Raw genomic sequence first — 14,140 nt, forward strand, 5'->3', positions numbered from 1 at the left:
CAGCACATGGCTGCCCAGGAACAACCTTGTACTGCTGCCGACCCCTGCGTTAGACTTGCCAGTGCTGGACCCCAGCCCCAGAACACCGACCACAGCCAGGTAAGAGCCCCTGGTCCCAACCCTAGCCCAGCCCCAGCCCTGGGCCAGGGGCCATCCTGCCCCAATAGCCCCAGCCCCAACCCTGCACTGCTGGATGGCAGGCCCCAGCCAGCACCACTGCTGCCACAGACCCTGTCCCTGTGCCTGGCCACGTGCTGCCAACAGGCCAGCCCCATCCAGCACTATTGCCACTGCAGGCACCAGCCCAGTGCCAGCACCGGGCCAGGTCTGTCATGAGTGTTGGGATGGGGCTGGGCCTGGGGCTGGGGCCACAGACCTGCACGGGCCCCGGTTCCATCCTGGCACTACAGACGGCCCCAGCCACATGCTGCTGGCAGGCCCGGCCAGCACCACCACAGCCACCAATGCAGGCCCCAGCCTCATCCAGGCGCTGCTGGTGGGCCTGGCCCAGGGTGGCACTGCCGCTGCTCACCCCAGCCCAGCACCACTGGGGCTGGGGCCGTCTGTAGTACTGGGATGAGGCTGGGGCCCAGCCCCATCTCGGTGCTGCTGGTGTGCCAGACCCTGGCCAGCACCTCCACTGCTGCTGCTGGGCCAGGGCCATTGGCAACGCTGGTATGAGGCTGGGTCCCCATTCTGGCACTGCAGGTAGGCCTGGCCCCAGCCACATGTTGCCGGTGGGCCGGCCCCTGTCCAGCAGCTCCACTGCCTGCCCCAGCCCAGCACTGGTGCTGGGCCAGGGCCATTGGCAGCTCCGGGATGAGCCCAGGGCCTGGGCCTGCGGACGTGCGCAGGCCCCAGCCCCATCTTGGTACTGCAGATGGCCCCAGTCCCATCTAGCACCACTGCCACTGCCGGTCCCAGCTGCTGCTGGGCTGGGGCCATGGACCTGTGCAGGCCCCAGACCCATCCCAGCACTGCTGACCATCCCAGCCCTGGCCATATGCTGCTGCTGGAGGGCCCAGCCTCAGCCCTTGGTGCCGGCCCCAGCCCAGTGCTGCATCTAGGCCTGGGCCATCAGCAGTGTCAAGATGCACAGGCCCCAGTGCTGCGGATGGCCCTGGCAGCCAGCTGGGGCTGGGCTGGGCCCAGGTCCCAGCTGCAGTGGTGTTGGCAGCTGATAGTGGGATTAGCCCCAGCCCTCACCACCACCATGGGCCCCACCACAGCACCACTGCCAGGTCAGGGCTGTTGGCAGCGTCAGGATGGGGCAGGGGCAGGGGCCAGGGCCTGCATGGGGCTGGGGCCATGGACCTGTGTGCAGCCCAGCCCCATCCCAGCACCGCTGAAGGCCCTGGCCATGTGCTGCTGGTGGACCCCGGCCCAGCGCGGGCCCAGCACCAGCCAGCACCACCACCGCCACGAGCCTCAGCCCTGCATGGCCCTGGCCTCAGCCCAGTGCTGCCACTAGCCCCATCCCAGCACTAGCGACAGCCCAGCTGCAGCCCCAGCCCCATGCTGCTGCGGGGCCTAGCCCAGTGCTGCCAGTGGGCCCTTGCCCCAGTTCTACCCGCAGCCCCATGCTGCCCATGGCCAGGCTCCAGGCCCAGTCCCCTGTTGCCTGTGGGCCCTGGCCCCAGCCCCATGCTGCTGTGTGGCCCTGGCCCCACAGCCCCATCCCCTTGCTGCCAGTGGGCCCCGGCCCCAGCCCCACACTGCCCCAGCCCCAATGGGTGCAGTGCCAGCACCTGCTGACTTCCCAGAGCCCAGGACCTGGAGACAGCCAGGGCCAGGGTGGGGAGGCAGCAGTTCTTTGCAGCGTCCCAGCTGCAGCTGGCCCAGGTTCACAGTAGTTGCTGGTAGCCATTGAGCCTCGGCTACTCCCAGCAGCTGACTGGGAGGATGGAAGCCCTGCTGCAAGCACCCCGGGCTCCGTGGCTATCAGCAGCTACCCAGAACCTATTTTTCTGGCATGCCGGCACTCTGGCACCTTCCAAGGTAGGCATGGTGGGTTTTTCAGTACTCCAGCCAAAAAATGTTGCCTACCCCTGCTAGTACATTCACAATCCATGGCGCCTCAAATCTATGGCACCAAGTTATACCCCTGCAAAAGTCTTGATGCTTATTTCTTTGGCCACTCACATGCAGAAAGTCATGACTATTTTGGTGTAAATGGCATTTCTAGGCTACTTAACTAACTGGCCACACACAGCCCAATTCTTTCTCTTTTTTTCTTGGTTATTGACACAAATCTGTCTCCTCCATGATCAAATAATTTTTTTAACCTGCCATATTGGAATTTCTGTGCTGATGCATACCAGTTACTATGTGCCATACTATAGTACCCAATAGATAGTACAAGGTATTCGGGCTAATACAAAAAACTACTTTCTGTTTGTTGACCATTAAATTGATAACTCCTACTAGTTACTGAGGAGTACCAGAACAAGATTTGCAAGCTACCAGTGTCTGATTTTATTTTTCATTGCATAGCTTTGGGGTATAAGATGCAACTTGCCTGTAGACCCCATTGTCCAGGGGTAAAAACTACATCTTGCCCATAAGAAAACACAGGTGAACATAAATTACTGAAAGTGTACGTGTATTACTTTTTCTGACCTGGAACCTATTAGTCTAAACTTTGCCATGAAGATTTTGCTCAAAATCCTGTCTTTTCAACGTTAGCATCAAACATTAATAGTAGTAGAGAAATTCATGATGTACCTACTTAATTGCGCAGTGATAAGGAAAATTAATCAGCGATCAGATTAAACCCAGATTCATTATTTGATTTTCTTTTTAGCTTTTCTATACCTTAGCAGTGTTAATTTAGTCTAAAATTAGCAGTCATTTAAAAAAAAATCTATATATTGATAAAAAAGCCTGTCAATAGTCTTTTGTGTCAAATACTTTTGCAAGATGATTCTATGCTGCACATAGAATGATTTCCTCATATAAATCATAAACATTGCTGCTCTTCAATGTATACTTGCCACATTTCTATTTCAGCTGGTTAAAAACAACCCAAAAGCTTCCTTTTTTTCTTTTAATGTCTAATGCACATTCAAAATATATACACAATTCTTGGAGAAGTATTTTCTAAGTTTTGCCTATTATTTTTAGGCTTCATTATTTATAGTTAAGCCAAGTTAAAAATCAGTATTTTCTTTAAATCCCTTCACTTCTCAAGTTAACGAAGAAGATAAGGTTATAATGCAAATAAGGTTTGCTGCTAGTATGTTTTGGCAGCCTGCTTCAGAAGCTCTGCAACTTAGTGATAAGCGTGCTATTTATTTTTAATTCATTCAGTCTACTGTTGAGTCATAGTCAGGATTTGATTTTTTTTTAATGAAGCAAACTGACAGGAAAAAGAGAAATCTAGTTTTTTAGAACAATAACCTAGAAAACCTTGTCAATTTCTATGAAAGCCATATCACTATTAGTGTTCAACATGTAATTCTCCAGTTACAGTGTTTTCAAAGAATACTGTCAGGCTTCATTAAAGTATACAAACATGTAAAGTATTCATTACTGTCAGTCAGATCCCTTGGAGTTAGCATACTCCAAGTTTCACATACTAAAGGTATCTGGCATTATTTGTTAATCAATTCACTCAGAACATTGTCAGGCTTTGAATTTAATCCCTAGCTGCTTGCTCTTTCCAGCAGATCAAACAATGGAATAGCATTTAGTCAGTAGAAAAGGTATGTTGGGAAAGGAGTTCTGGAACCTTTGTGTCCTGAAACAATTAAGTTTTTCCCCCCTCTTTCAACTGATAGACTAAGAAGGGAAAGATAGATTTCTATTTGTTTTGCACCTAGAAACTCCAAGTAAATGTCATGTTGCCATTTTGTTAGGCTTTCTTCAGAAAATAATAACCTTTTTCCAAGAGATGTTCAGGAAACACTTCCTAGCTGAAAGCAGAGTAGGACAATGGAAAGGCTACCTGGGGAATCTCCACTGGAAATTTTCAAGGAGTCAGAATAATTCTGTCTCTGGAATGCCTTGGAAATAAGAAAGGCTGCATTTGTTGCATTCTAGACAACTTTTGTTTGGAATAGTAAAACTTGCAAGTAACTGTGTGAAAAATACTGTCTCTCTGAGGTACCAGCAAGATTATTCTACTATCAGGTTCTATTGAAGGTGATCTCCTGCTATTTTGAAAATCATTTTTTTTTCTTTAGAGCTGGCCTTCTATAATATTTAGCATACTTTATGAGGCAGTATATTCTGCTGCTCAAGAGAAACAGCTGTTGATATGAAACAAATAATTACAAACATAAGATATAGGCAATGAACTTTTTGAGCCATGTCATTAATTTGCAAATATTTGTAATCTTCAGCCCAAGCTTTAAGCTAAGGAGTAGTGTAGTTAAAGGGAGGTAACCAGGGCCCTAGTTCTGGGTTATGATTTTTGAGGGGGGCAAGATTAGCTAATGCAAGCACTGCCAGTCTGATGCCACTGCCACTGGTACTTCTGGCTACTGCCACCTGTGCAGGGCACAGAAACTGTTCATCACACGTCCAGAGCTAAGGTTCACACAAGTACAAAACCCATGAAATCTGCTTCCCCAGGGAGCTGGCAACCTAGATTGCTGGCACCTCCAAGTTGTGCAGGCATTTCCCAGCCCTGCTGCTGCTGCCAGTGGGGGGGGGAACCCAAGCACCTACCCCCCCCCACGTGCTCTGCCCCCCAGCCTGGGGACCCAGGCATCCTGATGTTGCCCTGTGGGGTCAGGCCAACTCTCAGGACCTCAATATTGTGCTGTTAGACAGGAGGGTGTGACACAATTGGACATATACAAACACAGAAATCAATTAGGTGCATACACACACACATACTACCAACTCAGTCACATACACATCCAAACTAGCCTAGACACATGCGTACCCATCACCAATTCAAACACATACACTATACACCCCAAAAGTTAGGCAAAAATCAATTGTCCATACCTGCACACTCAGTACACATACACAGATCACTAATTCGTATATCATACACACAATGATATATACGTACAGTATGTATGTGTGTGCTTAGGGTACCTGGGGGAAGGTTAAGGTGAGAGAGACAGAGTGTTAAAGTGTAGGGAGTGAAAGTTGCCAGAACCAGGATTAGAACCAGTGGACTACAGAGAAGCTGGCTGAGGAACTGAGGCTTGGGTTTACTTAAGATTAAGTAGTCCTAGGGTTACTTGAGGTCACTGGTGCAAGGGAGGGAAAAGAAAAAAAGCAAAAAAAAAAAGCATGTTGGCAAGGAGGAGACAGCCAGGAAAGAGAGGGAGACAGAAACCTGGGAACTTGGGACTAAAAACTGAGGCAGTCAACTGAGATATGGGGGGGAGGGCAATAAGTGGAGGCAAGGAAGAGACAGTCAGGAAATAAACTGAGGCAGAAACTTCGTTGCTCAAGGGAAAAAGAAAAGGCAGTGGGGATAAGACGGGCAAAGAAACGGGGGTTGGAGGCAGAGAGGAGCTCAGGACAGGTGTTGGAAGTGGCAGTGAGCCAGAAGCAGGAAAGGGAGAAATGAGACAGAAGTTAGAGGGGTGAGGAGCAGAGATTGGAGCAGGGCTGAACCATAGTAAAGCAAAACCCAACTCAGGGGTCCAAATAACAGGTTTATTAAACAGACAACATGCCCATGAAGTTTATGGTTCACACATGCACGCACACACACACACACAAGCACTTACAATGGCAGCAGGAGAAAGAGACTCAGTGGAAGGGCAGAAGTTCAGGTAGGGAAGAGAATCAGAGTCTAAGTCCTTGGTTGAAGAGGTGGTGGTGGGGGGGTGATAGCTACCTATCCAGGCTGGAAAGGGGTCTTTGTCCAGTAGGTGTTGTCCAGAAGGGGGTCGCCTGCAGGGATCCCCATGGTACAGGAAATTTGGCAGTAGGTGTGGCATGGTGCTGGTCCAAATGGAGAGGGCATCCCAAAGAGTCAGTTTTCACTACCCCTTTTTATGGGGCAGACTACCTCTGATCTTCTATGGGGAGGGCCTGTCCAGGCAAGGTCAGCCCTGTTCCAGAGGGCTCCAGATGTTCTTACTGAGCATGTGCAGCCTTGGCACAATGGTGGGTAGCCCCATCTTTTGTTTCTTGAATGCTGAGAGAGCCATTTTTAGACCTACTGCCATTTTCTCTCAAGCACCCTCATTCATCCCCATTCATTCAGGAAACAAGTTATATAGGAGAAGTAGGTGTGAATCATAGGTTACACAACCGGGCATAGGGATAAGATGGAGGTTTGACATTACAAAATGGAAACTTGACATGACTTATGCTAACTTACATATATAGGCCTAAAACAGTAATCACACAATATAAAAGCAGTAAATAAAATCAATACAAAACATAATAATTATCACTTATAGAACAGTGGATATCTATATCAAAATAGCAGGGCACTTATTTGCAAAGAGGGGAGAGAAGAATAAAATTTATTACCTAAAATAAAATGTTAAAGCTTATGCTACATCTTAGCTTACTTGTACTTATCTATAGGGAATAGAGAGGGAGAGAAAAGGTCAGAAATGGTTGAGGAAGGGGAGGGAATGCATTTTAAAATAAAGAAAAAAAGAAAAACTGGGTGTTTTGCTACACTGACTCAGCCTGGGGGCTGCAGGGATGGGGAAGTGGCTGAGGGCATGCAGGCAGGCAGTGACAGAGGTAGAACTGGGCTGTGGGGAAGGGAGTGCACTCTGTCCTGCTCCCTTCTTATTGTCCATAGACTTTGCAAATGCAGGCTTTCCAGTTCTCCTGTTTCAGATGCAGTGACCCCAGGATTTCTGAGAGCTCTGTTACTTAGATTGATTCTGGGAAAGTAAACTGCAAACATTCTTGAGGAGAGCAGAGGAAAGTAAAAAATTATATCATCTAGTCTGCAGAACAGCTAGAGCAGGGGTGCTCAAGCTCTGGCCCACAGACCAAATCTGGCCTGTGAAGCCAAGGAATCTGGCCTGCACGGATCCCCATGGGTCAGGAAATTTGGCAGTAGGCGTGCAGTAGCCATTTAATACTGCCACCCCTTCACCACTGCCGGCTAGATCAGGGCTGGGCTCCCTTTCCCTCTCCCTACCGCACAGCCAAGTCAGGGCCAGGCTGCAAACCCACCTCTGCCAGCACAATTGGATGGAGCCCTGCTACCCCATCATATTGGATCTGGCATGCAGACGGACTGGGTTCTACCCATCCAGCTTTCAGGGCAAAAAGGTTGAGCACCACTGACCCAGAACAAGAAAACGTGTTCTTCTGTGTATTATACAGGAAAAGGCAGTCCAATAATCTATAATGGGTTGCTGGCTAAGATATATCAGTTTAAAGTTAATAATGAGAATATCCCTATCTATTTGAAGGTCACCCCTTCTTGCTTAAAATAAAGCATGTTTCGTTGGTTAGGGGCTAATATTCATCACCTTGGAGAACTAAGGTATTAATCAGTAGGGACCTACCAGTTTTGAGGAGGTGCCTTCCAATTTTGCAAGCAGAATGCAGGGCTTGAGCAGCCATTTTAGCAGGCAGAGTGCAATGCCCCCATGTCTGATTGTGAAAGGGATTCCTTGCAGCTGAGTGGCTGAGAGGGCTGTCATGTGGACCCACCCTTCAGTGCTGACTGGTTGTGAGAGCTGTCCATCATGGAGTCCCACCCCTGCTGGTGGAGGGGACAGAGCCACATGACAGGCAGCCCTCACAGCTAATCAACAGCAAGGTGGAGACAGTGGCCATTTTGCCAGCAGCCCTTCAAGCAGGCAACCCCACCTTCCTTCTTCCCCACACCAACAGGCTATTGCAGCACCCTGAGGACTACTGACTCCCCAGAGGAAGCCAGCAGTTTATTTTCCTTATATTTTCTTTTTTTCCCCATAGATTTCACAGGCAATGCCAGATTTTGCAAAATCTATGAAATCATTATTTTGGTAGGTCCCTAGTTACCAGAACTTTGCAGGAGTCAGACTGATGGTTGGCTGTTTTTAGTCACAAATTTAGGAGGTAGTCAGAGGTTGTTCTAGTTTGTTCAAATATTAAAAGCAAACTCTTTTTTTTTTTTGATGAAATATTGAATCATGGCTAGGTTTTGGACTTGCACTAGGAAGGCACTTACACACCAAAGTAGTGTGAGCTGTTGCCTTTATTTCAGTTAGAGGTAGGGTAGAACATAACCATCTTTCTCATGAGACTTTTGCCAGGTTTGATAAGTATAGCTGCCTATTTTTATAAGTACATCTTTTTACTATTTTCAAATGTTACCTAGAAAGAAACCTGCAATCACAATTGGGAATTCTAATCTGGGAGTTTTTAATCACTTCTGTCTGACACATGCGTGCATGTGCATGCACACACACTCATTGAGAAAGGCTTTCACTTAGGATTTTGTCTGTTCTCATTTTAAAACTTCCATTCAGTGTTGACAGATTATACAATAAAATATAATCAGTTTAATCTTAGCAATGTCTTCTACCATAGAAGTGCTAACTGTGTATTAGGCCTGTGCAAAGTGGAGAGTATTCACTTCAGATTCAGAGATTCAGGGGGACAGTGATTTAATTTGGTGATTTGAATCACTGTCCTGATTCAATTCAGCTGAATCTGAATCTGAAGATATTCGACACCTAATCTTATTCAGCCATAGATTATGCAGGCAGGCAGTCCTGGTGGGAGCAGCTGGACAAGCCCTGGCTTGAGCCGGCAGCCCTGGGAGAAGCTGCAGGGGCTGAGGAGAATGATTGGAAAGCTGGGGGATTTAACCAGGAATCAAACCGGGAGCTGGGGGGAAGCCCCTGTTCATTCCCCCAGCCCCCTATCATTCCCCACAGTCCCTGCAGCTTCTCCAAGGGTTTCTGGCTCAAGCTGTGGCTCATCCGGCTGCTCCCCCACCAGAGCAAGGCAGGCAGAGCTGGCAGCCCTAGGAGAAGCTGCAGGGACTGGGGGGAATAATTGGGAGCAGGCAGATTGAACCAGGAGCTGGGGGAAAGCCCCTGTTCATTTCCTCAGCCCCTGATCATTCCTCCCAGCTCCCAGTTTGATTCCACAGTTCCCAGTTCAATCCCCCAGTTCCCAATCATTCCACCAGCTAACTGATTATTCCCTCCAGTCCCTGCATCTTCTCTTGGGGATACCAGCACTGCCTGCCTTGCCCCAGCCAGAGGAACAGCCAGATGAGCCATGCCTTTTCCCAGGGCTACCAGCTCAAGCTAGGGTTCATCTGGTTGCTCCCCCAGCTACTCCTACTGGCACTGCCTAGGGCCTGCCTGCACAGTCTATGGCTGAATCTCCGAATCTCTCTGAATTCATTCAGAGGCTTCTGATTCAATTCAGAGAAATTATCTACTACAGACCACCCAACCAAGGGGAAGAGCTAGACCAGGAATTCTTAAGTCAGCTCATGGAGGTATCTAGGTCAAAGAACGTGGTCATCATGGGTGACCTGAACTTTCCAGACATCTGCTGGGAAGAGCAGTCAGCCAGGTCTGACCACTCACAAAGGTTCCTAGCCAGAATGCAGGACCTCCATCTGACCCAAGAAGGGAACAGCCCCACCAGGGGAGATGCCTTTTGGACCTGGTGCTGGCCACCGGTGATGACCTGGTGAGGGGGCTGCAGGTGCTCGACATCCTGGGCAACAGCGATCATTGCCTGCTGGAATTCACCATCCAGCACAAGGTGGCAAAGGCCTACAGCAAGGCAGCAGCCCTGGATTTCAGGAGGGCAGACTTCAATGAGCTAAGGAGAATAGTCAGGGAAGCACTGAGGTTCTGGAGGGGAGGGGAGCCAGGTGTCCAAAAAGAGTGGTCGCTCCTTAAGGAGATGATCCTCTAAGCCCAAAGGGAGGTAATCCCAAAATGGATCAAAGGGGACAGGAGGGCGCAAAAGCCCCCATGGCTCACCAAAAGAATCCAGGAATGTCTCCTAACTAAAAGGGAGGTGCACACCCAATGGAAGGGAGGGGCCATCACCAGGGAGGATTATACTGCAGTTGCTTGGGGATGCAGGGGGGCAGTCAGAAAGGCCAAGGCGGAGATGGAACTGGGACTAGCTTCCCAGATCAAGGACAACAAGAAGTCCTTTTTTAAATACATAGGGGGCAAAAAGAAGGTTCCGGATAACGTAGGGCCCCTGCAGGACACATTAGGAAATTTGATCATCACACCAGATGACAAAGCTAACACATTTAACAATTTCTTTGCCTCCATTTTCCTGAAGGGGGACTGAAACACCCAACCCCCACTCTGGGCCCCCCTTAGACCCAGGGGAGGCACACCTAGGCCAAGGGTTAGTGAGGAACTAGTCAGGGAACTTCTGGAAGGACTGGATGTATTCAAATCAGCTGGTCTGGATGATCTCCACCCTAGAGTACTGAGGGAATTAGCTGAGGTCATTGCAGGACCCCTGGCACAGCTGTATGAGCACTCGTGGTGCTCTGGTGTTGTGCCAGAGGACTGGAAGAGGGCCAATGTGGTTCTCATCTTCAAAAATGGAAGGAAGGAGGACCCGGGAATCTATAGGCCAGTTAGTCTTACGACAATCCTGGGCAAGCTTTTTGAGAGAATTATTCTGGCACATGTCCACACGGGGCCAGTGGGGGAAAGTATGCTTAGGGGCAACCAACATGGGTTCATTAGAGGCAGGTCCTGTCAGACCAACCTGGTGGCCTTCTACAACCAGGTCACCAAATCCTTAGATGCAGGAGTAGCAGTGGACTTAGTTTTCCTGCACTTTCAGAAGGCCTTTGACACTGTCTCTCACCCCATTCTCCTTAAGAAATGGAGGGACTGTGGTGTCAACACCTACACAGTCAAATGAGTCGCCAACTGGCTGAAGAGCCGAACCCAGAGAGTGGTAGTGGATGGGTCATTTTTGACGTGGAGGGATGTGGGCAGTGGGGTTCTGCAGGGCTCGGTTCTCAGGCCCACATTGTTCAACATCATCAGTGACTTGGACGAGGGGGTAAAAAGCAAAAAGCACCCTGTTCAAATTTGCTGATGACACTAATATGTGGGGGGATGTGGGCATGCTAGAAGGGAGGAATAGGCTACAATCAGACCTAGACAGGTTACAGGAGTGGGCAGATGAGAATAGGATGGGATTCAACACTGACAAGTGCAAGGTGATGCACCTGGGGAGGAAGAACGAGCAGCATACCTATAGACTGGAGAACTCCCTTCTCGTCAGTGCAGAGGCAGAAAAAGAACTTGGAGTCATCGTTGATGCCAAGATGAACATGGGCCAGCAGTGTGGGGATGCAGTCAGGAAGGCCAACCACACCTTGTCATGCATCCACAGATGCATCTCAAGCAGGTTCAAGGAGGTGAACCTTCCCCTCTATGCAACACTGGTCAGGCCGCAGTTGGAGTACTGCATCCAGTTCTGGGTGCCGCACTTCAAGAGGGATGTGGACAACATGGAGAGGGTCCAGAGGAGGGCCACTTGCATGATCAGGGGGCAACAGGGCAGGCCCTATGAGGAGAGGCTACGAGACCTAAACCTATTCAGCTTCCACAAGAGAAGGCTGAGAGGGGATATAATGGCCTGTTACAAACTAGTCAGGGGGGACCAGCAGGCATTAGGGGAGTCCCTGTTCCCTCAAGCACTACCAGAAGTGACCAGGAACAATGGTCACAAGCTGGCAGAGGGTAGATTTAGGCTAGATATCAGGAGGTGCTACTTTACTGTCAGGGCAGCTAGGATCTAGAAAAAACTTCCAAGAGAAGTGGTGCTGGCTCCTACCCTGGGGGTCTTTAGGAGGAGGCTAGATGAACACCTTGCTGGGGTTGTTTGACCCCAGTAATCTTTCCTTCCATGGCCGGGGGTCTGATTTTATGATCTGCTCAGGTCCCTTCCGACCCTACAAACTGTGAAACTATGAAACAGGTCTCCCAATTCAATTTGGATATGGAGATTTGGCCACCAAATTGGGCCGAATCTCCTCTGAATCGAGTCAGCTACCGAAGCTTTGCACAGCCCTACTTTGTTTCACAGACTCTCTGAGTATCTCTATAATGGGTTGATCTTGAGTTTGTCTTCAACCAGCCCAACTCTGGACAATGTGACTCATACTTTTTCATCTATATTTTAGATTGTAGCCTGCATCAAAACTGTTCACTTTACAAAGTAGAGCTTTTCCATGATTTGGTCTATGAACTACTTGTCTCTCCTGGGTTTGTAACTATGAGCAATAGAGGAAGAAGGTTGTGACGTGAAAGGACTGGATGCCAGGAACAGAGAATTGTGGGATTTTCTTTGGAGGGTTTCCTGTGCTGCAGGCCTCCATACCTGGTAAACTCAGAGTACACAGCCAAAAAGGAGAAGCAGGGTAGAAGGGAAATGATGGGTAGCTAACCTCATGTTATAGGTCTCTCATGAACTTCAGGTTTGGGGTGAATTGCTAAGGGTTAATTACACAGCTAGTAAGTGGTATGTATGGACTTTTGGCCAGCCTTAAGATAGACCTTATCTGTTGACTTTAAGATTGGCCTTATCTAGCCTAAATAGTTAATTATCATACTAAAGAGTGTCCGTTAGTTAGGGTAATATGAACATGGTCCTCTGGAACAGGCAGCCTTTAGTTCTATCCCTGCTATTGCTGGAAAGTTCCACAGAATCACAATATGCATCATATGACAATCATGAAGTACTAAACAGTCACAGGTCTATTATATACAGCATTTTTATGTTCCCTTCTATTGTTAAAATGCTGCACAAATATTAACTAAAAGAACCTTTTTCTTCATGGTTCAATAAGCTAGAGGATAATGAGAGAAACAAGCAATAAGAACCAATAATAGATTGTTCTCATGGGTCAAATCTTTCTGTTTTTCTAATTTACGTAAATTCATTGCTCCCAATTGAACAGACTAACATTGCAATAAAACTAACATCAGCAACAAAAGAAAATTCACTCAAATGTGCTACATAAGCATCACATAAAAAAAGAAATGGAGAGATAAAACAGGAAGCAATAAGGAAAAACAGAGTCAGAACATTTGCTCAGACTAGAAGTTTTGACATGGACAAGATATTCAAATATAATAGGCACCTTGTCAGATTTAATACTTTTTCACATCTATAGTGCTTCGTAATTATTGCCTTGTCACATCCGATTGACTTTTCCTTCTTGTTGAGTGTTCTCATTGCATATGATCCATTTAACATCCACTGCTATCTGTAAGGAAGGTGGCAGATGTTTACAATTAGCAGGGGGAGATGCATGAATGTTTGCTGCTTTTATGTTAGGCTTATTTTCAGAGTTGAATTAGATTTGTATTTCAGAGCTCAATTCCATTTTAACACTGCCTCTCACTAAATCTAACCCACTGATGATGGGACTAATTCTCTCACCTTGTACTTGACACCTGTGTATAGTCAATTCAAAGTATACATAAAAATGCTACCACTCTACCAAGAAGTGGAGGATTTGGGGTGGCATTTTACAGCTACTCTGCACAAGTACAAAAAAGTAAGGTAGTAGCTAATCAAGATCTATATGTGCTGTACTACACTTCTTCATGTACATTGTGCCAATGTAATCCCAAACTGTGCTTTATGGGCTTGGTCCGACAAATGCCACTGAGCACTTCCAAAGAACTGCTGAGCACTCTTTTCCCCAGCTGAATTCAGTGAACCAGACATGATGGTGTCAAGCACTTCTTAAGAAAGATCAGCCCCCAAAAAGGCAGGTCCAATTCATTTCATATTCTAGAATGTTCAAATGTTGATGATTTCTACACGTTCGTCTAAATAATTGGTATTACTATTACACTCTTCCTCATCCAGCTTTCAGATTCTTACCTTTGTGTAGCTCTTTAGTTATCATGTAACTTGTATCAGATGAAGGAAAAAATAGGGTGAGGAAGATTAGAAGAAAGAAAGAGTAGTTAAGAAAGGGGAAGAGTATGCTATTATTTTAGAGGCATCATAACTCAGTGGAATGACTTCATAACATCATAGGTGATTTTGTGGGGAGAAAGGGCAAAAATGTGCAGTCAGTTTTTGACTGGGTCCACTAAAAAAAAAGAAAATAGCTCATAAAAGTTATGTCAATGAGCTAAATACCAGGAAATTGAGTTACAGTGTTTCCTCCATTCCAACCTTATAATGCAATGGGTGAACAGGGCAGGACAACATGCTAGGAATCAAGAAA

General features: G+C 47.5%; 1 long non-coding RNA gene across 1 annotated transcript in view; it reads right to left on the reverse strand.

Moving 5' to 3' along the window:
• Positions 1 to 5,636: 5,636 nt before the first annotated feature.
• The window catches only part of LOC149866491 (uncharacterized), a 48,341-nt gene continuing 39,837 nt past the window's right edge, over positions 5,637 to 14,140 (reverse strand). The window contains exon 3 of the long non-coding RNA XR_016441900.1: positions 5,637 to 13,162. This is a non-coding gene — a long non-coding RNA (uncharacterized LOC149866491). The remainder of the gene's footprint in view (positions 13,163 to 14,140) is intronic.

This window comes from Crocodylus siamensis, chromosome 4 (assembly GCF_052110815.1).
Source record: "Crocodylus siamensis isolate JL-2025a chromosome 4, ASM5211081v1, whole genome shotgun sequence".
Taxonomy (NCBI): Eukaryota; Metazoa; Chordata; order Crocodylia; family Crocodylidae; genus Crocodylus; species Crocodylus siamensis.